General features: G+C 47.8%; 1 protein-coding gene and 1 pseudogene across 1 annotated transcript in view; one reads left to right on the top strand and one right to left on the bottom strand.

The window, feature by feature from the left end:
* Positions 1-1,581: 1,581 nt before the first annotated feature.
* The window catches only part of CHCHD5 (coiled-coil-helix-coiled-coil-helix domain containing 5), a 47,846-nt gene continuing 23,874 nt past the window's right edge, over positions 1,582-25,553 (bottom strand). The window contains exon 6 of the mRNA XM_033838508.2: positions 1,582-1,796. The gene's annotated coding sequence lies outside the window, so the exon portion shown is untranslated. The remainder of the gene's footprint in view (positions 1,797-25,553) is intronic.
* LOC101333450 (cleavage and polyadenylation specificity factor subunit 5 pseudogene) lies at positions 22,366-24,290 on the top strand (annotated as a pseudogene).

Here is a 25,553-nt window from a genome sequence, read left to right as displayed (position 1 = left end):
AGATGGGAGCCTTTGAGTAAAGGAAAACCACCTCTTCTCTACCCACCACTCCCCTCCGCTCGACTGCAGTCACGAATGAAGTAGTGGTAATATCTACCACGTTTACTCTGTGCCAGGCAGTTTCAGATGCTCTACATGCTAATGCTCACGTGATCCTCTAATAAACCTCTCTTAACGTACTTTTACCTCATTTTACAGACGAAGAAACTGAGGCACAGAGAATGAAGCAACAGTTAAACCAGTGAAGAACCCCACAAACTTCGAGTCTGTAAGTGCTTTTTCCCTGTCAGTAAGGGCAGAGGCAAATAGGATGCCCTTAGGTGGTAACTCTTCTTTGCACTTAACCCGTTTACTTCCCCCTTCTTTCCTCTTTATTTTTGTTAACTCTGTTGCTTTTACAGCCTGTACTTTAACCCTCTTCCAACCCTGTCAGAAAAGAAAAGGGCATTTCTAGGAGACCTGACTTCAAGATTGCCCTCCCGGGCTTCCCTGGTGGCACAGTGGTTGAGAGTCCGCCTGCCGATGCAGGGGACACGGGTTCGTGCCCCGGTCCGGGAAGATCCCACATGCCGCAGAATGGCTGGGCCCGTGAGCCATGGCCACTGAGCCTGCGCATCCGGAGCCTGTGCTCTGCAATGGGAGAGGCCACAACAGTGAGAGGCCCGCGTACCACAAAAAAAAAAAAAAAAAAAAAAAAGATTGCCCTCCCTTTCTGCAGAGTAAGAAGAGGCAGGAAGTCAAAGCACATATTCTTCCTAAAAAGTAAGTTGATGCAGTGGCCTGACCATGTCTTAGAGCTGCTGAAAGCTCTGTTCTCTTTCAGACTTCTCAAGAAAGGAAATGTGGGGGAGTTTCCTTTCTTGAGAAGTCAAGAGTTCTAGGCCACCAACTGGTGGCCTAGTTGCTCAGATTCTGGGCTTTCGCTGCTGTGGCCTGGGTGCAATCCCTGATCAGGAAACTGAGATCTCATGCAAGCTGCTTGGTGCAGCCAAAAAAAAAAAGAGAGAAAAGAAAGAAAGGGAACCTGTCTTGTACCCGGCTGTAGTCAATGCCTACAGAAACAGGTTCAAAATAATGATTCAAGTAAGGACCACACATCACCATCCCACCACCACACTCCCACCTGCTGTGGATGTGGCTGGCTTCCATCGTCAAATATTTCCTCACTCCCCGTCAAACAGGACTGGCCACCCAGTATCCGTGGCTCTGCCCCCACGAGGTCCAGGGACTGTTCCGGAGAGAGAGGGAAGGTAGGGGAGGGGCGCTTTCAAGCACCCGCACAGACAAGCTCTGATGTGGAGAGCTGCCTCAGGCCAGCATTCCACAGCCATAAAGAGCTGGATTTTGTTTGGCCCAGACAAACGGGTCAGTCTGTTCCTCTGCCAACACAAGGGGTGGGGGACTAGTCCACCCACTCCAGACTTTATGTGCCTCCTTCCGACTGCTCATCCCTGGTCTCTTCCCTTTGGTTTTGAGTTCACACGCTTGGGCGTGTTGTGGCATAGGACCCAGACAGAGGGGGCAGCACCGAAGACCCAACGCAGCCAAAAAAGAACCAAAACGAAACAACAAAAAAAAGAATTCATATTTATCAGTCATTCTATTTAGTTCACAAACTGTGGTCACTAAAAAAACGATCAAGCCCTTTCTTCCTGGACACTTCTTCAGAAAGGCCTCTCCGGAGACCTCACCCAGGACTCCATTTTCCCCAAGGCCCAACTTTCTCAGCTCTTACCAGGAAAGCACGGAAGAAAGGCAACTTGCTGGAAACTCAGGAACTGTGTGTAATGACACTCCTGTGGCAGAAGGGACAAGGGGTCAGCTGGCTGTCACCGTGCCCCTGGACACATGGCTTTAGGCTGAGAAAGTGAGTGGTGGCAGGATGTGAGTCATCCTCACGGCCCTCCCACAGACTGGGTAGAGGGTAATGGCCTCAGATGCTCCATTGCTTCCGTAGCTCTTCATCCTTTCACTCGTTGAACAGAAGTCTAGCGTGGATCCGGCAGAGCAACAAGATTGACCAGCCCTCGCCCTCACAAAACGCAAACTCCTCACACCCAGAATTTCACAGCGAGGACCAGCCCTGAGCACAACAGCCGAGAAGGCAAAGTCAACCTTCCACCCGCCTCAGACCTCCCCCTCCTGTTCCGGCCCACACAGCTCATCATCCAGGCCACTCTGATTCATCGTTCTTCTCTCAGCAGACATCTCCAGAGCACAGGAGGCTGCCCCCTGCTCTCCATGGGCGTCCCCCAGCTGGCTCAGGGTCCCTCGCGCATCTGATCCCCTCAGCAAGAGAAAGCTGTCTGTTAGGGGAGCGACCGGCCCCGCAGGCCCAGAAATTCAGATGTTTGGGGGCTCGGAGGGGCTTCAGCTGTTGGGAACTGCCTCACGGGAGACTGAGGTTCTAACAAAGCCCAGTTTCTTCGTTTTCAGTGGAGAGATCCATTTCCAATTTCCCTCTACCTAGAGCCTTGCTTCTCCAAGTGTGGTCTGCAGACCAGCAACAAAGGAGCTGGCAGAACCTCAGGCCCACCCCAGACCTGCAGAATCAGAATCTGCATTTAAAAAAATTTGTTATTGAAGTATAGTTGATTTACAACGTTGTGTTGATTTCTGCTGACCAGCAAAGTGATTCATTTATACATACACATACATTTTTCATATTCTTTTCCATTATGGTTTATCACAAGTTATTGAATATAGTTCCTTGTGCTATACAGAAGGACCCTGTTGTTTATCCATCCTATATATAATAGTTTGCATCTATTAATCCCTCCTCCCACCCCGCTCGGCAACCACAAGTCTGTTCTCTATGTAGAATCTGCATTTTTAACAAGGTCCACATGGGACTCAGAGGCACGTTACAGTTTGAGAAGCAATTACAAGAAGAAGAATGATTCTTGTTATCTGGACAGTTTAGAAACAATATGTTAATACCTTCTTTTTCAGTCGGATGTTGAAAAGCCGCCACTCTTTTCTATCTTAAATCTGATCTTCCTGAGCAAGCACTCCAGCATTTTAGCTAGGGGGTAGTTCAGCACCTAGGCTGACTGTCTGAAATGAGAATCCTGCTCTACCATTTCCCTGCTCTGACCTTAGGCAAGTTACCATGCTTCCCTGTGGCCCACATTCCTCCTCTGTAAAGTGGAGCTAATAGGGTTGTTATAAGGATTAAATAAGTAAAGCGCTTGGCGCATACCTGGTGTTTAGCGAGCACTCGATACACTTGGATACTAATTGGATTTGGGTGTCCCCCAATTTTCTATATACTGCACTTACCATCTGTTAAGATGAAATGCTTCTGGAGTTGGTGGTCTCATCCACTATGCACAGATGCTTCCTAGTTTTCTTTCTTTTTTTAAAAAAATATTTATTTATTTATTAGGGCTGCACTGGGTCTTTGTCGCGGCTCGCAGGATCTTCATTGCAGCCTGCAGGATCTTTTAGTTGCAGCATGTGCACTCAGTTGCAGCATGCATGCGGAATCTAGTTCCCCGACCAGGGATCGAACCCGGGACCCCTGCATCAGGAGCACGGAGTCTTACCCATTGGACCACCAGGAAAGTCCCTGCTTCCCAGTTTTCTTTTCTAAAAGTGACTTTATTCCTGCAGGCAACCTACTGTTACCCCCGAATATATTCATTTCAGGACTGTCCATTTAATTTATTCCATACCCGCCATCTGCAGGGAATTGAACTTTTTCACCGTGACCTTGGGTAATGCCTCTGACGATGATTTCTGAAAACCTTGAATATTTGTGTAGGGCTCTTACCCTCCAGGTACCTTCAAAAGCATTGTTTCATCTTCACAACTGTGTAATGTAGGCAGAACAAGTATTATTACCCTACTGTACAGGGAAATGAGAATCTGAGAGCCCATGGCCACACGGTAAGTGGTGGAGCAGGGCCTGGAATGCTGGCTGGTACAGGATGCCCTGGTAGGCCCTGGATGAATGACTCAAAACCCAGCGTTCTTCCCACCACCCAGGGTTGCCTCCAATGTAAACCAGAGGAGCAACTTTCAGGGGTGAGGCTTTGAGGCCAGATAAGGGAGAGAGAGCAAAAGGAGAGACCTCTGTTCCATTGTCCCCATAAGAATTCATATTTGGACTTCCCTGGTGGCGTAGTGGTTAAGAATCCACCTGCCAATGCAGGGGACACGGTTTCGATCCCTGGTCCAGGAAGATCCCACATGCCGCGGAGCAAGTAACCCCGTGCACCACAACTACTGAAGCCTGCGCGCCACAACTACTGAAGCCCGCGTGCCCAGAGCCCGTGCTCCACAACAAGAGAAGCCACTGCAATGAGCAGCCTGCGCACCACAACGAAGAGTAGCCCCCGCTCACCGCAACCAGAGAAAGCCCCCCGCGTAGCAACGAAGACCCAACGCAGCCAAAAAAAAAGAATTCATATTCATATTTATCAAATTTGCATTCTATTTAGTTCACAAACTGTGGTCACTAAAAAAACAATCAAGCTAAATAATACGTTCAGATGTTAAAAACTACACCATACATGGTGGGAGTGTAAATTGGTGCAGCCACTATGGAGAACAGTATGGAGGTTCCTTATAAAACTAAAAATAGAGCTACCATATGATCCAGCAGTCCTACTCCTGGGCATATATCCAGAGAAAACCATGGTTCGAAAGGATACATGCACCCCAGTGTTCATTGCAGCACTGTTTACAACAGCCAAGACATGGAAGCAGCTTAAATGTCCATGACAGATGACTAGATGAAGAAGATGTGGTACATGTATACAATAGGATATTACTCAGCCACTAAAAAGAATGAAATAATGCCATTTACAGCAACATGGATACCTGAGATTATCATACTAAGAGAAGTAAGACAGAGAGAGACATATCATATGATTTCACTTATATGCGGAATCTAAAAAGAAAAAACTGGTACAAATAAACTTATTTACAAAACAGAAACAGACTCACAGACTTAGAGATTGAACTTATGGTTACCAAGGGGGGAAGGATGGGGGGAAGGGATAGCTTGGGAGGTTGGGATTGACATATACACATTGCTATATTTAAAATAGATAACCAACAAGGACCTACTGTATAGCACGGGGAACTCTACTCAATATTCTGTAACAACCTAAATGGGAAAAGAACTTGAAAAAGAATAGGTACACATATATGTATAACTGAATCACTTTGCTGTACCAATACAACATTGTTAATCAACTATATTCCAATATAAAATAAATTTTTTTAATTTTAAAAAATTAAATTAAAAAAATACACCATACAGAAGAGTTTCAAGTTAAAAGTGCCCCTACTTAGAACCCCAATTTTCTAATCTAACCCCCCAAATAACTGCTATTAACAGTTCCTTGTGAACTCATGACATCATTTAATATAATTAAATAGGTACAGATTTTTGTATGTCTATCGTACCTCAACAAAGTGGTTTCTTAAAAAATTCCTGTGATAGACACATAGAAAGTATTTATGTTTTTCTATAATATAAAATACATACCATGTTTCTTTTTTTAATCAAGTGAAATCCTACCACACAGTTATACAACTGGTTGTTTTCACTTAACATTTTTAGATACTTTGCATATAGAGCTCCCTGATTCTTTTCTCTTAACATTTTTAGATACCTTTGCATGTAGAGCTCCCCGATTCTTTTCCCTTAAAATCTGCATAATTGTCCATCATAAGGTGTATGTGTCCGTGCGTGTGTGTCCTAGCACGGGTGGAGTAGCTGGGTTATAGGCTATGTGAATGTCCTCATTTATAGGGTATTGCCAAACTACGAGTTAGGTGCCCACCTGTAAGCCTATAAGAGAAAATGCCAGTTTCAAGGCTCAGGATGTTTTAGATCTCCTTCGGGTCACACGTGGTCAGTGGCCTAATGGCCCACCTACGTCTCCTTCATCAGTATCAATCTCCCTCTTTAGCATCTCTGAACTCTCTGTCAGAATGAGACCTTTTTTGGGGGGGAGGGGGTTCCCAGTGCACATAGAAGTCATGTTTACGCTATACTGTAGTCCATTAAGTGTGCAATAGCACTGTGTCTAAAAAACAATGTACATACTTTAATTTAAAAAATACTTTAGGGCTTCCCTGGTGGCGCAGTGGTTGAGGGTCCGCCTGCCGATGCAGGGGACGCGGGTTCGTGCCCCGGTCCGGGAAGATCCCACATGCCGCGGAGCGGCTGCGGCCCGTGAGCCATGGCCGCTGAGCCTGTGCGTCCGAAGCCTATGCTCCGCAACGGGAGAGGCCCGCGTACCGCAAAAAAAACCTTTATTGCTAAAAAATTCTAACCATCATCGGAGCCGTCAGCAAGTCATAATCCTTTTGCTGGTGGAGGGTCTTGCCTCGATGCTGTGGCCGCTGACTGATCAGGGCGGTGGCTGCTGAAGGCTGGGGAGGCTGCGGCAGTTTCTTAAAATAAGAAGATAATGAAGTTGGCCGCATCAATCAACTCTTCTGTTCAAGAACACTTTCTCTGTAGCGTGCAGTACCGTTAGGTAACATTTTACCCACAGTCAGAACTTCTTTCAGAATGAGACCTTTGGACCCTCGTCCCCAGCAGTAGGCTTTTTTTTTTTTTTCTCCTTCCAGCTCTTTACTTGTCATTCCTGCACAAATCTGTCTTCCCCTTCACACTGTGCCTCGCAGTGTAGACCAAGACCACTCTCCTTCATCCATCCGTCTTCCCTTCCTGCCCTGCCGTCTCTAGAGCAGCCTCCCCAGCCCAGCTGTGAACACGCACCTCCTTCCCTGCCCCGGGGGTGTATGTTTGCTTTTCCAGTGAGGTCATCCTCGAAGGCACCTCCTTGCTTGTTGATGTTCCTGTATCCACAGGGCCTGCTGGCCTGGTGCTCGTTGTGGGGTCCGCGTGGGTGGGTAACCAGATCGTGAAGAGACAGACTCTGCCACCGAGAGAACTTTAAATCTGTCGTCACTCGCCACCTCAGCAAAGGCTGACTGAGAACTTGCCGCCGAGAACTGTGATGATTAACCCAGGCCTCGCCCCGCCCCCCTTCCTCGTGGTCACCCACTTTTACTTCCTGTCCGTCTGCTTGTGCCTGGGGAGCCTAAAACGGGGGCCAATCAGAGGGCTTCACGGACGTTTCCAACCCTCTGGACAATCACTACCAGTTCTAATGGGGGCCCCTGAGAGAGAAAGGAGAGTGGAATCCAGGGCCAGAGGGAAAAGGAATCGATGCTGGTGCTCTGGGTCCCAATGCTGAGCTAAGAACACCCCCGCCTTTCCCCCAAGGTGCCTCACCTGGCCAGCTGCCGACTTCCCTCTGCTGCCCAAGTCCAAGAGTGAGGGGCACAGACAGTGGGGGGACCCAGGGCTGGGCCCGAGATGAGGGGTGAGGGCATGCAGCCCGTTGTGAAATCCAAGCTTGGCGTCTCCATCCACCCCCTCCACCGCGCCTGAGCCGTTTCTTCATTTTATCATCTTTCCGTAGCAGATTCAGTACTTTTCTCACCATTATCTCCTTCTGCCTTCAAACTTCCAGGACTCTCCTTTTGTTCTTACTGTCACAACCGAGCAGGACCCTACGGCGCTCTCCCAGATACAAAAGCCCCTCCGTGTCCCCCATTTCTTGTTTGTAGAAAAAGGCTTTAGACTCCTAGAACTTCCCTGAGTTCCAGAGCAGGAACAAGGAGTTACTTAGCAGAGAAGTGAGGGAATGCAAAAACAAAGGAAAAGCAGTTAAGAAAAGTAATGACAATAGTTCAGCGAAAAAACAGAGTCCACGTTCTATATCCCAGTCCTAGCCCTATATCCCAGAGTCCTCAAGGGATATACATCACAATGTGACACTACCTTCTGCCAAAACTAAGACCTCCACCGCCACCCCCGCTCCCCCTGCCACCCAGGTGGAGGACAGTGACTACATGCTGAGCCCAGGCAGTAGACCCCAGACTGGTTAGAACCTGAAGGTTGATGATTAAGATTCCCGAAACATCACCCTGTTACCTCACTACCAGCCAATCAGAAGAAAGTCATGCCCCTGGCAGTTCTCACCCCAAATGTTGCCTTTCAAAATCCTTCCGTGAAATCCAAGGGGTGGGGGGAGTTTAGGTCTTTTGAGCACAGGTCGCCAGTACTCCGCTTGGCGCCCCGCAGATGAATGCTGTACCTTCCTTCACCACAAGCCGGTGTCGGTATCGGTGACATCACTTGTATCTACCACGAGCTCCTTGAGATAAGGAGCCTCTTCTCCACCGGTGCTGTCTCTCTGATTGTGACATATGTGGCCGTCTTCTCCACACCTGCCAAAATGTCTGCCGCTCCCTGGCTCCAGACCCCAGCCTTTGCTCTGCTCCGCTTTTCCTGAATCCTCTGAACTTGATGATGTCAGTGGACCTCTTTCTTAAGGTTGTCCTCTCTGCTCTCCCTCTCCGATTCCATGCCCGTCTTCTTCCCCAGTGCCTCTCCCTCTCTCTTCTTTTTCTTCCCCCCCTCCACATCTCCCTTGGGATTCTTGCTCTAATCCACTGCCGCCCTAAATCACCACCTCCATCTCTGGGTCCACGGTTCTAAATGCCTGCTACCTTTTTCATCCATCAAATGTAACACATTTGTTACATTTTGATTTCTCAATGTAACACATTGAGAAATCAAAATTTCTCAACTTCTCACCCCACCCCAGGCAGCTGCCTTCTCACGACTTCCCCACCTCCATGATTCAAGAGCTTTGTCTCTGTGATGCTCTGAAGCTTCAAGCTTAGTGTCCTTGGACCCTTCAGCTTGCACACTGCCCGGTCTTTACATCCTTCAAACTTCCTCCCAGATTGGTACCTCTTTTCAGCTCCCACCCCTGTCCCCGCCCCTGCTACCTTCCTTGAACTGTTCTGTGCCACCGTCATTGCTCCCTTATGCAAACACCTCAGAGGTGCCCCCTGCTGCGTGTGGAATGAAGCCCAGCCAGGTGAAACTTCTCCAGGCGGTCCCCTCCGGTCCTTCCCCTTCCTGGAACATTCCTCCCTAGTCTCCATCCCAACATTCCTCTTCCAGCGAGGCTCAGTGTGCAACTCACCTCTGTACATTCCTCTATCATGACCTCCATGGGAGATCTCTCGTCTAAACTCCAAAAGTAGGATGGCTGTCCCACACACTGGGTCTGGCATGCTCAGTCCTCTTGGCCTGTATGTTGGTCTTATTTTCCCAGCCATGTCAGAAGCTCCTGGAGCACCTTTGTGTTTCTTAGGGTGGGGTTGCTAAATTCATAAGCTCAGTGGCGAGACAAGGCAGGCAAATACAGGAGGCAGAGAGGGGACAAGGGAGATGTGTAACAGAGTGAGAGGGCCTGTGTGGGCCAAACAAAGGCCATCTGCAGGGGGGATGGCCCTGTGGGCCACCAGTTTGAGACCCTCACCCAGGTACCTTGCCCTGGCCGGCTAGTCCATGAATATTTCTTCGATGCTCCAGAGGCAGCAGTCGGTGCCTCAGCATCTAGCAGAAGGAAGAGGGGCAGGGTGACCTGATTTCCTTGGCCCTGGGTAGAAGGAGCCACCGGCCTCAGCAGCCCAGAGGCATCACCTCCCCTTCTCACCCAGCTGGCTGTGCCGCACCTGATGTCAGGTGCTACCCTTTGGCTTGAGCTTCCTGTGAGGTGTAGCCAGCAGGCGCTTTTCTCACTCACAGACTAAAGAAAGGGTGGCATGCCCCTCCCGCTCATGACCCAGTCAGAGCCAGCCCGGCCCCCGGCACCCAGGGAGCACCCACTGGGCAGCAGCTGCGTCGTCTGAAGCACTGGCTGAGCCTCACATACGCACTGACCTGGGTGGTAGAAGGACACACAGGGTGGATGTGGGGAGTAGGGGTGGCAGGGAGACAGAAGGACCCGGACGGGGACTTCCCTGGTGGTCCAGTGGTTAAGACTCTGCGCTCGCAATACAGGGGTCTGGGTTCGATCCCTGGTCAGGGAACTAGATCCCGCATGCCACAACTAAAAGATCCTGCATGCCGCAACTAAAGATCCTGCATGCCACAACTAAGACCCGGTGCAGCCAAATAAATAAATAAATGAATAGTTAAAAAAAAAAAAAAAAGAAGGACCCGGAGGAGAAAGGCAAAGACACGGACTTGGGGGCGGGAGGGGGGAGGGGGCTGACAGAGCACAGGGAAACCCAGTTTTGAGTCCTCCCGTGGCCACTCTCTCACACCTGCCCCTCCCCTCACTCTCTCCTCCCTCAGTGCAGCCACTCGCCCCTACTCCCCAGCCCCCAGCCTCACCCGGCTTCCAACCGAGCTACACAGGTGCCCAGACTAATCTGTTAGGCCATGACTTTCACGAAGGCTCGCCGCACGACCAATGCCAGGACACACTCCAGACGGTTCTGGCTGGCCGGGGCCCTTCTCTGTCCATGCAGCTCTCTTTTCCACGGATTCACCACGGGAAAAATCCAGTCGGCCCAGTCTGCCTCTTCACTACCACCTTCCTTCCGCACTCAGAAGGCAACAGGCTCCAATGTCACCTGAGAAAGTTACCGACTTCTCCCAAACCTCAGCTGCTGCCACCTATGTCCCCTCGTTTCCCTCCTCCCAGCAGGCCTGGGTGCAGTACAGTCATCCTAATTCCAAGGCCGAGAAGAAACTGGGGCTCAGAAGGTGTCAGTCGCTTCCCGAAACCACAGGGCTGAGACCCCTCTGTGCTCCTCGCCTGGAGGCCTTGCCACTTTACCTGTCTTGAACACCATGAGCTCCTGAGGAACAAGGGCCAGGTTCTCTTTTTTGTGTGACAAACAAGGCAACAACGAGAGGGCGGAGCTAGGTAAACAGTTAAGAGGAACAGTCATTGGTTCTGTGTCTGTTTTTAATCTATCCTGTTGCTGAAATTCATTAAAAAAAAAAAAACTGAACTTTGTACCCCTTGGCAGACGGCACGATGCTGTCCTCTTAAAAGGCACTGGAAGAGCAAAGACGCAAAGCAAGTGAGGCCCAGACACAGGCGGCAGCCAGCTGGAATGTTCTGGGATGTTCTCACCCCGGTTCCTTCCTGAGGTGGCGAGCTCTCTATGGAGTGGAGCTCTGTGTTCGTTGTTTCTTTCTGCGTGGAAGACGTGTGATTACCGCCAGCACAGGACCAGCAGAACCCTGACTTACATTTTCCGACATAATGCGATTTATGTACTATTTATGTTTCACCATCTATGTCATTCCTGACCGTCCCCAAAACACTTCCTACCCGGAATATTGGTACATTGGCACGGAAGGTGGAGACACAGCACTGACTGCCCTCCCACGCAGTTTTATACACATCATCTGCTCAGAGCGAGGCACGGCAAAAGGGAAGAGGAAGCTCCAAGGCCCCGGGGTTGGCTTTACCCGCGGCGAGTGACCTGGGTCACATTCAGACCCTCAGTGCCAGGCCCCGAGTTGGCGGTCATCCGCCACTGTAATCAGGGCTCCAGGAACCCCAGTCCTCAGAGACTGCCTCGGCACCAAAGTTCACCCTAAGCCCAGGTTTATCGTCTTGATTTCTTAAGTTGTGAGGTTTCTGGACGAAGTGAAGAGATAACCGAGTTTTGGAAATTCACTGTTGAACTCCAGTCACTGCCCCTGGGCAGCTCCTGCCACGGCCTGCCCTTCCTGCAGCAGCTCCGAGCCTTCGGCCACTCCCGACCCAGCAGCCGTGAGGAAGAGGTGACACCCGCGGACCCCCTGAGAGCAGTCCTTCATCTCTCCTCATTCACACAAGGCAGTCCTGCTGGGTGGCTTTCCCAGGCCAGGGGCCCTCCAGGCACTCAGGTGAGCAGCCAGCCATGTGAAAAGGAATTGCCTCACAGGCCAGTGTGATAAGATCAATCAGAGAGGTATGCACGAAATATAAGTGACGCCCCAAGCCAAGTGAGAGGAAGTCTTTGTGAGGCGGAGGTTGCCCTGTGAAAGGAATGAAGGAAAGATAGAAAAGACTGAACGAGAACGCTGCAAAGGGCACGCCCAGGCCCAGGTACTGCCCGGAGTGTGACGTCCAGCATGTATCCACTAACCCTACCTGGGCCTCTGCTTGATAATGAGGCCAAGACCTTTGTCTGCACATCAGAGCTGGCTGAGGCCCTCATTTGTTTACACTTTAATCCTAATCTGATCCTGGCTGGAAGGGAAGCTCTTCTCCTTTCATGCTTTCGAACAGTGGCTTTCCACCTACCAAGTCCCAACAAAGCATTTAGGAATAAAATGAAATAAAAGAGAAAATCTCAAAGCGCATCTAACATAGTAAGTATTATTTCTTGAAACTCTTATTTCAATTATATACATGTGTGGATGAGTGTGTAAATTGGATCATAATGTAAAAAATATTTCTTACTGAGGTTGTGGTTTTAAGTTTAAGAAACGTTGCTTTAAGGGAAAACATCCATCAACTATTAAACAAATGCTCTCCAGAACTGTATCTTGTTCTAGGGGAGAGAAAAAAGCAAGACTTGGTTCCTGCGCTTAAGCTCCGGATCCGGGAGTGAAAAGACAAACACACCACTAGGACAGGATGTGAAAAACCACACTGACAGAGGGGCGTGCCCAGCGCCTGCCAAGCCACCGCCTTGCCCAGGGTCCCAGTGCTTCCAACTGGGCGTTGGGGTGTGAATACAGAGCTGCAGGGGTTGGTGTGGCCACCCAGGGCCAGGGGCTTCTCAGCAGGTGCTGGGGAAGGACACAGGGGCAACGGTGCCAGGCAGGAATGGAAAGATTCTGAGAAGCGGCCAGCTGAGGATGTTCCCCTGTGGGAGATGTGGGATTATTCCTATTGTTTCAAAAAGGGGATGACATGGGGCAGGGGCCGAGGCGGGGTTGGGGGAGGGCAGGCAGCAGCTTGAGGACCAGATGTTGCGTTTGTCCCTGGTTCAAGGATTCTTCAGGTTTGTTTTTTTGATTTTTGTTTTTTTTTTTTTTTTTGCGGTACGCGGGCCTCTCACTGTTGTGGCCTCTCCCGTTGCGGAGCACAGGCTCCAGACGCGCAGGCTCAGCGGCCATGGCTCACGGGCCCAGCCGCTCCGCGGCATGTGGGATTCCCCCGGACCGGGACACGAACCCGTGTCCCCTGCATCGGCAGGCGGACTCTCAACCACTGCGCCACCAGGGAAGCCCCTATTTTTATTTATTTTTGAAATTTTAAATGTTACAATGGTTCCAAAGGCGAGTCAGAACAAAAAGCTGTTTCAGGGCTTCCCTGGTGGCGCAGTGGTTGAGAGTCTGCCTGCCGATGCAGGGGACGCGGGTTCGTGCCCCGGTCCGGGAAGATCCCACATGCCGCGGAGCGGCTGGGCCCGTGAGCCATGGCCGCTGAGCCTGCGCGTCTGGAGCCTGTGCTCCGCAACGGGAGAGGCCACAACAGTGAGAGGCCCGCGTACCGCAAAAAAAAAAAAAAAAAAAAAAGCTGTTTCAGAGAAGTGTCATTCCCCTCATATCCTTTATTCTTTCAATCCTGTTCCCACTATGCCGTGCAGGTAACTAATCTCATTAGGGTTTTTTTTGTTTGTTTGTTCCTTTTTCTGGTCCTTTTTCCTTGAATAAATTGGTTATTGAAAGTTATCTGAGTGGAGGTTATTTCCTCCACTCAAATGATATTCTTAAGACCATGTTCTTTTGAGACCAGATTCTCAGGACCCTAGTCATCTTTGCACTTCAGTTTGGGAGGTGTTGCAAGCAGGAGCTCCATGACAATGGGGTTAGTTGGTGCTAATTCTCAAGGGATTAGTCATGGTGAGAATGAGCTGGCGTAAATCCTTGCCCAGGTCCCAAAGGTATCTCTATGACTGATAATGGAGCCACAGCCCCCATTCCTGCTACTTGGGAGCTCCTGCTACTCGGAGGCTGAAGCGAAAGTTTTGTGCCCTAATGAAGCATCCCCACCGAGCCCACCGCGGCCTCCTGAGAGGGTAGCAATGCCAGGCTGCCTGAATAAAAAAATATAAGATTGGATTTTTAGAAAACCACCCTCAGTGGTTTGCTTGCAAAACCACACCAAGCAAGTGCAGCATCCCTGGGACCTTAGCTCTTGATGGGAAAACAGCACTTTATGCTTCTTATCCTTATTTCTCGGTAAGATCTGAGGAATCAAGGTTGAAAAGTCCCTGGCTACTTCTCCGTAGGACCTCACGTCAAGGAGTAAAACCGGAGTAAATAAAAGTGCACAGCCAGAGGGAGATGGCCAGAGGAAGCGAACGCCACAGCTGGCGGTATTCATTGGAAAAAGCAGTAGGAGGAGAGGATCCTTACTCAGAGTCAGGCTGTCTGCAAGTCAGCTCCGAGGCTGTGACTCACCGCGAGGAAAAGGAGTGCCCTGTATTCCGGGCGAGGCTGCTTGCTCCAAACGGGATCGGTGGCCAGGGAAGGAAATGAAGCAATCCAAGAGTAATCAGCAGCTGCGGGGCAGGGCGAGCTGGAAGCCCAAGTCATCCCCAACTACTGTAGCTTGATATTGACCCTGTGCCTCCAAGGGACAAACAACACGAAAGAGACGGGATTGGGGTGAGAAAGGGAGTCGGGCCCTATCCTGGGCAAGTAGTTCCCCCCCCGTTCTGCGCCCCTTAGTTTCTCACTGTAAGATGAAGGGGCAGACCTGGCAGTCAGGACCCCAGCTCAGCCCAAGGCCATGTTTTATTTTTTCCCAATTAGAAAAACAAGTGAACGGAGGTGCTTTTGCACAAGGCTAGGCTTCCGGTTCACCATCGCCGCTGTAATTCCCCACCGTCTCGCCCTAAATCAGCATCACAAATTGAGGCTCACCGCCTGCCTCTGAAGTTATTTGAAATGGCAACTCCTGGACAAAGCAGCCCCCCGAGTTTTTTTTTTCCAGCTCTGGGGCTCTAGGATTCTATGCCCTGGAAAAAACAGATTTTTGAATAGTGAGTAGAAACGGGGCAAGCAGGCTGCCCTGGGATGAGACGGAAATGATCCTTCGCCCCAGTATGCTAGAGAGGGGGATCGTGGCAGGGCGCCAGGGCTGAGCATACGCCATGCAGAAGCGACACAGCTTAGAGAGAATTCAAAACAGCATTTTTTTACAGCCTCCTGGTGCATCCTGTTTCTCTAGGGCTGCCACCGCCGTCAGCAAGTGGGCATCACGCCCAAACTGCAGTGGGCAGTGAGGGATAGGTACCCATCTGTCCGGTTCCCTGAGCAGGTGGCTGGGATCCTGGTGCCCAGGCTCCGGCTGCCCTCTGCTGGGCAAGCACAGAAGCTGCTTCCCAAGGGAAGGAGGCGCCCCTCTCCTGGAGTCCCCGCATCTGGGAGGTGGGAAAGGTCTTCCGCTTTTCTGCCACCTTCCAAGGAAGGCTGGGGAGAGTATCAGTGCCTCCTACAAAGTCTCCAGTAAGACAGTCTCAGGTCACTTAAGTCTTCTGCATTTAATGAGAATGATTTTTCTGACATAGGGTCTGACCCAATGATGTGCCCAATAAATATTAATGGAATAAATAACTAGCTCAGCAGTTACCCAAGGTAGAAACCGCTCCTGGCTTTGTTGGGAGAACATTTCCAGTTTATTGTCCCTCTTTGTGAAATTCCTGTCTCTAGTAGGTCCTTCTACCTGGTTCTCCCAGTTCCAAGCTGCTTCTACTGGAGATCCAACCTGGCCTTCTTCCTTCGGGATCCTGGAGGCTTCTCTCTTCTAATCCCTCAACCCAGCTCCCGGTTCCCAGCGGAGATGCTTACAAATCACGTCGGATCTCGTTCACAGCTTCTCCCCTTTCTCTCTCTCTTTAAATGTTTCCTTCTGTGTCCCTTTTGGACACCGGGATTCTCATCTGGCCTATAGTTCCTTGGACTTAGAGATTTTCTCTTTTTCCCGAAGCAGCCCCAGGCCGGCTTCTCTTTCCCTCATTAATTATTAACTGTTGTTACTTGACACTTGCAAATAACATGGGCCTGGAGAAAGGGCTGGAAAGGACCTGTGGGACCCCCTGGAGTGAGCCTGGGAGAGGGCCTGGGGTAGGGCCTCAGGTCCAGGCCACTTAAGAGTATGATCGGTGAACACTGAACTTTTCTTCAAGCCTGTCTCAGGTGTTAACTAACCAAACCATACTTAAGTGTGTGTGTGTGTGTGTGTGTGTGTGTGTGTGTTCCTTAAGTTTTTTCCTATTATGCCTATTTCTCTTACAACTTGTTCTTCCTAATCAATAATAGGGATCTAACTTTTTTTTAAGCTAGGTGACATGTGGTGTTAAAAAGTAAACTGAGGCATATCACAATTTTTAAGAATTTATTTGAGCAAAAATCGATTCTAATCAGGCCGCACCCAATCTGGCAGATAGAAAGGAGCCCCCAGTAGCTGTACAAAATGAAAAACTCGTATAGGCACAGAGGAGCAGGAACAAGAAGTTATATCGGGCAAAAAAAGCAGATTGGTTATTGCAATGTTACTTCCCTTTAGGGGTCGGCAGGCAGAGGTCGACCAGGCAGCTGACCTCCCTAGTGCTGGTCAGGCAATTCCTGATTGGCTGGGCTAAGATTCCATTTCAGGGAGAGCCAAAAGTATAAATAAGTTTCAGTTTGGTGACGTGGGGTTTAGCATGAGCAACTCCATCTTGGGCATGTCATCTTGTTTTTAACAGTTGGTAGGAAAAATTCAAAGGACTGAACAGAGTCAGTAGAAAGTTGTGCTCACTCCCAGTCCTTTCCCCATGTCCCTTGCCCACAGAAAGCCTGCTGCCATTTTCTTGTGCCCTTATAGAAATAGTACTATGAACATACAGACATATGGGTATAGTCAGTCAATATTTACTGAGTACCTGCTATGATCCAAACACTGTTGTTGCCCAAAATATACAAAAATTCTTGCTCTAGGGAACTTGCATTCTGATGAGAGGTGAGGGGATCGGGCAACAGATGCGATAAACCAGTCAAATCTATGATATATGTTGATAAGTGCAATAGGAAAAACGTAAGCAGGGTCAGAGAGCTGGGATGTGGTCCTGACTGCCCTTCCCCTCTGCTGCCCCGGCCACACCCTGAGAACCTGGGGCTGCCCTGGGTGGGTCATGCCTTCACCACACTCCTCAGTGCTGGGGGGTGTGCCCTGCATGACCAGGTGGGGCTGTAGCAGGTCCTGGGGGGTCAGCTGGAGAGCCTCCAAAGCAGGTGATGGGCTGGGGGCTACTCATCTTCGTTTATCCTGGGTCACAGTTTATGAATATTTTTCTGGCTTTAAGTAAATGTTACCAGAATTCTCTACATCAGTAGTTCTCAAAGTGTGGTCTACGGACCAGCAGCTTCAGGACCAGCATCGTCTGGGAACTTGTCAGAAATGCAAATTCTTCAGCCCCCTCCCCCAGTCCCACTGGGTCATATACTCTAAGGTTGCAGTCCCGAAATCTGTGGGGTTTTTGTTGTTGTTGTTTTCTTTTGTTTTTTGGTCGCATCACACGGCTTGTGGGATCTTATTACCCGACCAGGGACTGAACCCAGTTCCTCAGCAGTGAGAGCTCGGAATCCTAACCACTGGACCACCAGGGAATTCCCACTGAAATCTGTTTTAAATAGCCATAACATCTGCTCTACAGAAATGCTTTACCAATTCACATTCCTAACAGCTATGGTCAGAAGCACACATATTCTAGAGCTATGCAGTGAAAAAAAAATCTTTTCCAAATTAAATCCTAGGCTAGGGATAGAGATTATATATTAGCGAGTAAAAGATAAATCGACTTTAAATGGAGTATAATCTATAAAAATTTTGAATCATAAACATAGAAGTAAAAGATAAATCTTATAGCTCAATTATTTGAAAATAAGGATCAATTCATTTGATTCTTGGGGACTTAATCTAACCAATTTGTCATGTAAGAATATTCCTTCAACTTGATGGGTGACCTAGTCCTGAATTCCTACCCCTAAATTCTATGTTATTAAAAAACAACAAAAGTTGGAAATAAATGAGGAATAATTAAAAACGGACAATGTGGGTTGTTAAAATACAAATAAACGTAATATACATTTCTGTTCCTCTTTACACTTTCCAGAAGAAGAAGCGAGTGGTATTGATGGTCGTTAGGCTATATTCTAGGCAGTGTGGAAAGCACTTGGTACGTAATTTTATCACAGCAGCACAAACAAGAAACTATCAGAAGAATATTTTTGGCTTTCATTTACCGATGAGCACACAGGCTCAGGAAGCTTAAGGATCTTGCCTGGTATACACCTAGCAAATGAGAGGATCTGGAATTGGATTCTTTCATCTCAGTCTGTGCTCATTTCACTGAAAGCCACATTTGTAGATAATGGTGCTTATCTGAGCCTAATCCCTGGAGTACTAGGATTCTTTGGACAGAGAGGCTTAGGGCGGTCAGGAGGAAGATAAGTCTTGGCCAGAGTCCATCTCACAGAGGGTCAAGTGGGATCCCAGACACACCTTGTGGCTATTTGGCCAGTCTTGCTTCCCTTACCAGAGGAATAATGTCTATTATGGTAGGAATGGCCAGTCGGAGTCCTGGAAAGGGCCTCCTACAGCCAAGATAATAACCTAAAAACAATTCCGTGCCCCGGAGGACATTGCAGAAATTAGTTCCATAAAGATCTGAAAGATGCAGGGCTAGTGATTCCTACAGCATCTGCATTTACCTTACCTGTCTGGTCAGTGTCACAGGCCAGCGGTGGTGGGGAATAAAGGTCAGTCAACACAGACACCCTCTGGGTGTGGAATTGCCTACCTCCGCCCTTAGCACTTTCGCCAGGAGAGAGGGCACCCACACTCAGGGGGAGGGAGTTACACAGGGAAGGCATGTACAGCAGGGGGTGGACTCTTGGGGGGCCACCTCGGAATTCGGCCTGCCACCCCTCCTCCCACTTAGAGCGTGGCTGCCAGCTCTAAGCTGTTTAGCTGCGTCACAGCCTGGGCGTCATCCATGGTGCCACGCTGGACCCCTTTTGTCTTGGTGTCGCCCTGCACAAGGGCCACAAGGATCTGGCACCTCTGACTTTTCACTTTCACTCTCTGTGTGAGTAATAAACTGCCTAATCTGAAAATGGGCTCGTTCTTTCTTTTTTTTTTTTTTTTTTTTTTTGTGGTACGCGTGCCTCACTGTTGTGGCCTCTCCCGTTGCGGAGCCCAGGCTCCGGACACGCAGGCTCAGCGGCCATGGCTCACCATGCCCAGCTGCTCCGTGGCATGTGGGATCTTCCCGGACTGGGGCACGAACCCGTGTCCCCTGCAACGGCAGGCAGACTCTCAACCACTGCGCCACCAGGGAAGCCCCTTATTCTGGTTTTTTTGTACTTAAAAAAAATCTCAAAATAAAACACTAAACTATAAAAGAAAGAAAGAAAGAAATCCTGAGGTTTAGGAGTTCCCTGGCGGTCCAATCATTAGGACTTGGCGCTATCACTGCCGTGGGCCCAGGTTCAATCCCTGGTTGGGGAACTAAGATCCCACAAGCCTCGAGTTGCTGCCAAAAAAAAAAAAAAAAAAAAAAAAATCCCGAGGCTTGAAGCATCATCATTCCAGGGGCCAGGTAATAACGGAGTCCTGGACCAGGCCTCCTTAGTGAGTCTACCATGTCCATGGAGCCACCTGACGGTCATTTCCCCAATCCACAAATACAGAATTGCAATGGACATGCTTGACAGCTAGAAGAACCCCTACATGGTCCTTAGCCTGTGGAGAAGAGCTATGGCAGTGGGCAAGGTCAAGTGGAAACCTCTGAACCTGCTTCCCCTGACCAAAATCATAACTCACAAATAATCCCACATCCTGGGGGGGAGGGGAGTTGTGCCACCCATAAAGATGAAGGAATGTAGAGGTGAAGGTGCCTCTCAGACCCCTCTTTAATCACATCCACTTCAAGCACAAACCAGATGTATCCTAGCAGAAGACGGTGGACAACCGCAAAGGCAGCCAAAGAACAGCCCCAGTGTTCACAGCTGCCTCGCAGAAGAGGTACCCAGGTGTCTTCCTCAGGCAGAGGAACAGCATATCAGGGATGCAGTATGGGTCAGTGATCTGGCAAATTGCTCTTCTGCATCCTTATCAGAGCCATTTGCAGCCTTGCCCCAAGGCATAAATCTCCCACCTTCTGGTTCTGGTCAAAGAGGGCTTGGGGTGGAATTAGGGTCCCTGAGAGCACATCAGGGTTAGGTTAAAAAAAAAAAATCATGCAGTGTCACGAGCAGGGGTAGAACAACCAAAAGTGTTTACAAGGAATTGCATTCACATGCAACGCTTCTGGAACACAAACTCTACGAATTTGTGTTCACTTCTGGTACCCCTTCTCCTCCCTCAGGATGGACTGGGCAAGAGACCGTAACAACAACAATGAAAGGGGTGAATTCTGCAGGTCTTTTAGTCTATCTCCCAAGACGCAGCTTTCTCTCCTGCCCTGGGGCCTGATCACATCCTGTAGATATTTGCATTTATCATGTAAAACTTCCTCCCCAGCCTTTCTAAACAGGAAACCTGTTCCTTCCAGCCTAAAATGAAGCTGGGACCTCCAGCCTTTTCCTGTCTCCCCACCTGTTGGCCCTTAAGCTCTCCTCCCACCACCGCCAGCATTCCAGGAGTCCTTGACCCTCAGCCTGAGACTCAGCCTGTGCCTCCACATTTAACCTGCCCTGAGGCATTAATGTGAGTCCAGCAGACACAGGCAGATGCTTCAGAGCTGCCCAATTTCCTCTAAAGAATATTTTCACTTTTCTTCCTGGAGACAGCTTCTTGCTTATTTTCGGGCGTGAGTAATCTTTCAGGCAGTCAGGTCATGAGTTATAATAAGCAGGAAAGTCTCTGGTTATTTAACAACCTAAGGGCTCCTCTTACTGTGTATTCTCTTTCTCCATCGTTTGTGCACAAGTACTTCGATCGGCAGTTAAGTCTGCCCATAGGGGAGTCGACTGTATTCCTCATACGACACCATTTTATATAAGGGGCTTGAACATCCCCAGGGGCTCCTAGAACCAGTCCCCCCAGGACACCGAGGAAGGACTACAGAGGGTGTGCCCCCAACAGAACTTCAGGAGATTCTAAAGAATGTACTTTGGACAGGAGGAAAGCAATCCAGAAAAAAGATCGGAGATGCCGGAAAGAATGAAGAACATTGACAGTGTAAAACAATAATACTGTCCGCTGGGCTTAAAAGAGCAAGATGAACACGGAAGAGAGAGAGGAAGTGAGGTTCATATATTCAAATATCCTTGTGTGGTTTGAAGGACCGTAAAGCTATTCATTGTAGATTTTACTAAGTTAAATATGAATGTCAAAATATCAGGGTAAAAATTATTAAGCTGAAAATATGTCCCATACTTGTAAAAATTAAGAAAGTAAGTAGAAAGAATATTTAATTGATCCAAAAAAAGCCAGAGAGGAATAAAAATAGAAAAGAAAGCATAAAATAAGATGGACAAAATAATCCAAAGAGAGCGCTGATTACCATATAAATTGTAAAAGAGTATATAAAATACAAATAACTAAAAACATTAATTTAAAAAGGACAAGAGGGAACTCCTTGGCGGTCCAGTGGTTAGGACTCAGTGCTCTCACTGCAGGGACCGGGTTCGATCCCTGGTCAGGCAACTAAGTTCCCACAAGCCACTCGGCCAAAAAACAAACAAAAAACAGATTGTCAGAATGGATTATAGAAATCGTTATACTGCTGACAAGAAATATCTAAAGGTTTAATTTTCAGAAAGATCTAAAGTAGAGGAATGCAAAAGGATATACTTGTGTTTAGACAAACTAAGGGAAAGAAAGCAGATGTAGCCATGTTATTATCAGGCAAAATAGAATTTAATGCAAAAAGCATTACTACAGATAAAGAGGATCACTCCATTACGATAAAAGGTTTATTACGCCAGGAAAATAAAGCAAATACAAACTTGTGTGAACCTAACTAAATAGTCAAAATACTGTATATAAATGAAAATGGACAGAACTACAAAGAGAAATTCACAATGCTACTCTCCATGAATTTTTTTTTTTTTTTTAATTTGGCTGCCCTACGTGGCTTGTGAGATCTTAGTTCCCCGACCAGGGATTGAACCTGTGCCCTGGGCAGTGCAAGCGGGAGTCCTAACCATTGGACTTGCAGGGAATTCCCTCCATGGGATATTTGACACATTACTTTCTGCAATATTCAGATCAAGACGTTACTCTATTGACTAAACTCTGCAACCAAGAAGCTTAACTTTGGGGCAGAAATAGAACAACAGTGAATCTCATAGGGAGCGTTTATGAACAAAGATCCCACAATGTTATTTTCATCAGATCTCAAAAGACTGATTCACTCTCTGATTCAATTAAATTAGAAAGTATTAACCAGCTCTTGCACTCTCCTGTTAGTGAAGGGCGGCGGCTGTTCCGTGGAATGCAGATAACCTCTGCCGGCACAGGGAACATCTCCCTGCCTCTCCCTTTCCCCTTGCCTCCAGTGCCCGAGCTCGCCAGCATGTCCGTGGTGCCACAGACGAACAAGGGCAAGACTCTTGCCAAGAGAATTAATGTGCCTAGCAAGTATATTAAGCACTCTAAGAGCCGAGATTGCTTCCTGAAATGTGTGAAGGAAAATGATAAGAAAAAGAAGGAAGCCAGATAGAAGGGTACTTGTGTTCAGCTGAAGCGCCAGCCTGCTCCACCCAGAGAAGCACACGTCGTGAGAACCAATGGAAAGGAGTCTGAACTGTTGGAGCCCATTCCCTATGAATTCATGGCATGATGGGTGTAAAGAAAATAAAAGACTTGGACTCTACGATGCTTCTCTTAATTGACTGGAAATGTTGTGTCCCCTCCCCCAAAGAAATATTTAAAGCACATTTTAATTGTGTTCAAATTCAGTGGGTGACGTCTTTATTTTTCAAAGGTAGTGGTTTTGCTTCCTGAAAGATGTGAGGTAGTTTGTTGTGCAATAACTCCATTGGTTAATAAACGCCCAGATATTATTTATAAAATAAAATAATAATAATTAAAAAAAGAAGTACAGCTCTGTTGCAGCCAGATTTCAGCGCATGAGTGAGGAACTTGATAAAATTGGCAGGAGGAGGACTGTAGAAGGGGTTTTGACTGTTCCTGAGCACCGGCTACCCCATGTGTTGCTGCTACAGCTGGGAACAACTTTCTTCAAATTACCTGGTGGTAGCTTAACATAGGAGAAGATGAAGTCGACGGACAAAAATGCTTAATGACAGAGCTATTGGGTCGTCAAGATGGAGTCCTGCAAGACTGGGACATTGATGACTGCAATGGTAACTGGTGGAGACCAAATTTTGAACCTTCTCAGTATCCATATATTCCTGCACATATTACAAAACCTAAGGAACATAAGAAGTTGTTTTTGGTTCAACTTCAAGAGAAAGCCTTGTCTGCAGTCCTTAAAAATTACGAGCTGGTAGCTGCACCACTGTTTGAACTGTACAACGATACACCCAGATATGGACCCATCATATCTAGTCTCCCCCAGCTTTTGAGCAGGTTCAATTTTATACACAACTGAATTCCTGCGCAGCAGAGAAGTAAGAGAAGCCGTCTTGGTGGGGAGGGATAAACTGGGAGATTGAGATTGACATATACACATTATTGTATATAAAATAGATAACTGGGTTTCCCTGGTGGCGCAGTGGTTAAGAATCTGGCTGCCAATGCAGAGGACACGGGTTTGATCCCTGGTCCAGGAAGATCCCACATGCTGCGGAGCAACTAAGCCCGTGCGCCACAACTACTGAGCCCGTGCGCCACAACTACTGAAACTCACGCACCTAGAGCCCGTGCTCCGCAACAAGACAAGCCACCACAATGAGAAGCCTGCACACCACAAGGAAGACCCAAAGCAGCCAAAACAAAAAAAGATAACTAATAAGGACCTACTGTATAGCACAGGGAACTTATATATTTATTTGTTTGTTTGTTTGTTTGCGCCAGGTCTTAGTTGTGGCAGGTGGGCTCCTTAGGGAACTCTTCTCAATACTCTGTAATAACCTATATGGGAAAAGAGTCTAAAGAAGAGTAGATATATGTATATGTATAACTGATTCACTTTGCTGTACAGCAGAAACTAACACAACATTGTAAATCAACTATACTCCAATAAAAATAAATAAATTAAAAAAAAGAGAAGCTGTCTTTGTGAGCACAGCTGTACACAGTGTAGAATAAACATGCTAGAAAAGTTTTTTCGGTTTTATCTCTTTCCCAATCCCTACATGACCACCTACTTTCTGTTGTTTGAATAGCAAAGTTAATATGAAAAACTAGATTGTGGTGTAAACAAATGTGATAATGTTTACTTTATTTTTGGTTCTACACATACTTTCTGTACAACATTAAAGAAAGTGGACTTCTTTCTTAAGACAGAAGAGAAAAGAAAAGAATTAACCAAAAGAAAATTAGAAAAATACCATATTTGGAAATTCATGAAATAACTTCTAAATAACTGATGTGTTAAAGAAGAAACTCTTGTGGAAATCACTTAGTATGCAGAAATGAAAAATAATGACAACATACTACCATATCACAAACACTCTTTAGATATTTATAGCCTTAAATGCTCGTGTTAGAGAGAAATAAAGGCTGAAGATTAAAGATCCATGTAAGTATCCTACTTGAGAAGTTGCAAAAAGGACAAAAGAAATCCAAAGAAGCTGAAACCTTACTTCATCCGCTGGAACAAGCATTCATTTTCCGTGAACCAGGCCCTTGGACCCAGTAGAGCCTCAGGTTGCAAGTTGGCAACCTGCTCATTGTGAGTCAATGTGAGAAAAGGCACGCTTCATTCTACCCCTTGATTCCAGAACCTGTATATTCTCGTTATTGGTACAATGCATAGACTGCATCCCCGGAGGGAGAAGAATGTCCTATCCCTGAATGTTGTTCCCAAGACGGTGCCAGGGCTGAGGTTTTAATGGGGCATTCCAAACATTTACCTGGCTGACTACTTTTGGATGGTCTGGTATATGGTAGGACTAGTGGATTCCGTTATTAGGTACCCATGGTTATGTGTCACTCAAACGCACGGAAAATCAGGCATTCAGTGAGCCTTCACAGTGGTGCTGGCAGAGACACTTCAGGCAGTGAATTACAACCACGTGTGCAATAGGCATAAACTATAGTAAGAATGAATCACTGTCCCCTCCAGAATAGAAGAGATCAGATGTAATCAATTTGCCACCACGAGGCTGGCTGTTTTCCTCCAAGGGATGGTACCACGTGGCACAGTTGGTGACATGGTAAATGTTAAGTTAGATCAGCCTTGGACAGACGGAGCCCATGCTGTCCATCACACAAGCAATGGAGTTATAAGAGACAGAGCCTAGCTGATATCCACCAGATATGTCATCCTGTCCACATGGCTGCTGAGTGCATCTTCTGATGTGGATGCTTTTGGTGGGCCCTGACTTGAAACACGAAGATACACACACTTGTGCTCATGCACACAGGTTCACCCTCCTCAGACCCCTTTGTCTCTGATCTTCCCATCTTACTCCTTCTAGGTCCCTGACCTACTAGACAAACTACTCATCACAGCTCAGGAGTCCATACACATACCTACGTTAGACCTCGTCTCTTGAAATACAAAGTATATGTGGACAAAACTTGTTTCCTGCCATTCCAGTAAACCATGAACGTTGCCTGCCATCAGACCAT

Source organism: Tursiops truncatus, chromosome 14 (genome assembly GCF_011762595.2).
Source record: "Tursiops truncatus isolate mTurTru1 chromosome 14, mTurTru1.mat.Y, whole genome shotgun sequence".
Taxonomy (NCBI): Eukaryota; Metazoa; Chordata; class Mammalia; order Artiodactyla; family Delphinidae; genus Tursiops; species Tursiops truncatus.
Note: the sequence above shows the minus strand (reverse complement) of the source record. Positions and strands in the feature narration are given on the sequence as shown.